This window comes from Schistocerca americana, unplaced genomic scaffold, assembly GCF_021461395.2.
Source record: "Schistocerca americana isolate TAMUIC-IGC-003095 unplaced genomic scaffold, iqSchAmer2.1 HiC_scaffold_778, whole genome shotgun sequence".
NCBI lineage: Eukaryota > Metazoa > Arthropoda > Insecta > Orthoptera > Acrididae > Schistocerca > Schistocerca americana.
The window spans coordinates 25,001-27,500 of record NW_025726542.1 but is presented as its reverse complement, the minus strand read 5'-3'; positions in this window follow the sequence as shown (position 1 = coordinate 27,500).

The following is a 2,500-nucleotide window of genomic DNA, read 5'->3' as shown; positions in this document are numbered from 1 at the left end:
CTTAACCTAACCCATGTTGCGCCTTAACCTAACCCATGTTGCGCCTTAACCTAACCCATGTTGCGCCTTAACCTAACCCATGTTGCGCCTTAACCTAACCCATGTTGCGCCTTAACCTAACCTATGTTGCGCCTTAACCTAACCTATGTTGCGCCTTAACCTAACCTATGTTGCGCCTTAACCTAACCTATGTTGCGCCTTAACCTAACCTATGTTGCGCCTTAACCTAACCTATGTTGCGCCGTAACCTAACCTATGTTGCGCCGTAACCTAACCTATGTTGCGCCGTAACCTAACCTATGTTGCGCCGTAACCTAACCTATGTTGCGCCATAACCTAACCTATGTTGCGCCTTAACCTAACCTATGTTGCGCCGTAACCTAACCTATGTTGCGCCTTAACCTAACCTATGTTGCGCCTTAACCTAACCTATGTTGCGCCTTAACCTAACCTATGTTGCGCCTTAACCTAACCTATGTTGCGCCTTAACCTAACCTATGTTGCGCCTTAACCTAACCTATGTTGCGCCTTAACCTAACCTATGTTGCGCCTTAACCTAACCTATGTTGCGCCGTAACCTAACCTATGTTGCGCCTTAACCTAACCTATGTTGCGCCTTAACCTAACCTATGTTGCGCCTTAACCTAACCTATGTTGCGCCTTAACCTAACCTATGTTGCGCCTTAACCTAACCTATGTTGCGCCTTAACCTAACCTATGTTGCGCCTTAACCTAACCTATGTTGCGCCTTAACCCAACACACGTTGGGCCTTAACCCAACACACGTTGGGCCTTAACCCAACACACGTTGGGCCTTAACCCAACACACGTTGGGCCTTAACCCAACACACGTTGGGCCTTAACCCAACACACGTTGGGCCTTAACCCAACACACGTTGGGCCTTAACCCAACACACGTTGGGCCTTAACCCAACACACGTTGGGCCTTAACCCAACACACGTTGGGCCTTAACCCAACACACGTTGGGCCTTAACCCAACACACGTTGGGCCTTAACCCAACACACGTTGGGCCTTAACCCAACACACGTTGGGCCTTAACCCAACACACGTTGGGCCTTAACCCAACACACGTTGGGCCTTAACCCAACACACGTTGGGCCTTAACCCAACACACGTTGGGCCTTAACCCAACACACGTTGGGCCTTAACCCAACACACGTTGGGCCTTAACCCAACACACGTTGGGCCTTAACCCAACACACGTTGGGCCTTAACCCAACACACGTTGGGCCTTAACCCAACACACGTTGGGCCTTAACCCAACACACGTTGGGCCTTAACCCAACACACGTTGGGCCTTAACCTGCTCTGTAATTGTCATACGACGCGTTAAATTAGTGTAGTGTTGCCTAACTGCAACCCCCGCAATATAGTTTGCTACTCGCACTGCCCGGTCCCCAGAGTATCGCTTCATGTTAAACACCTTGCAGCTATACACTGTAATGCGGATGGCGGCAGGACGTACATGCTCAATGCCCTTCGCAGTTGTTCATTGGCATTCGCATGGCGAAGCACAGCCTACGTTGTGGTACGGCTTGTGGCAACTGTCCGCTGATGTTGTACGTCCAAATCACACACTGTACCGCACATTGGTCCTCATGTACTGAATGATACATCGTGGTACATGTGTGACCGTACCACGACTGCGCCAACAACGGCGAACCATACGGTCCAAATATTGTGCACTCAGCTACGTGTCGTCTCCCTATAAGAGCTGGATTGCAGTATGGTATGCCGTGGATGGCGATCAGCATGAGCCGTCTGTTGATGTAGTGGCGCGTGTTGTCAGACGTAGTCGTCTCTTCTCACACACCGTGATAGCATGGTGCACTGCGTTCCACATCTGCGACATGCGACAGAGGCCGGTTGACAGTCGTTCGCGCAATGGACATCGCATACGTACGGGGGCCACCTTCCACGTGTTCGCGAAGCGTGCACATGTTGTTGCGTGTATGTGGGCAGACATAGTGTGTCGTGACACCTGACACAGGCATGCAACAATCGTTGAATTTGCAAATGGCGATGGACGTCTACGTTTGCTGGTGACGTTACGCAAATGAAGAACTGGTAAACCGTTGTGGTGCGGTTGTTCTCGCTAGAGGTGAATCAGTGATGGCGACGATCGGTTGAGCTACCAACCGGTTGTTTCAGCGATACCCACCATGCCCACGAACGTGAATGGCATGTGGGTGTGAAGCGATACGCGGCGGTGGCTGGGTGGGACCGTCCCCGGCCGGTGAGGGGGGGCCTTCCGGCGTGCTGGCCGCGCGGTGCGTGGGCGCACGCGCTACAGCCGGCTGGTGGGGGCGGCCAGTGGCAGGCGCGCCGGCCGACGGAGGCGGCAGGCGGCGCAGCTGCGCGCCGGCGCACCCTGCACGCGGCGCCGTGCGGCCAAAGTAGGTCCTCGCGGGCCCGGTGCGAAGCGCGGTGGACATCTGCAGTGTGCTGGTCCGATTGAGGACTGTGTGCGCTGAGGA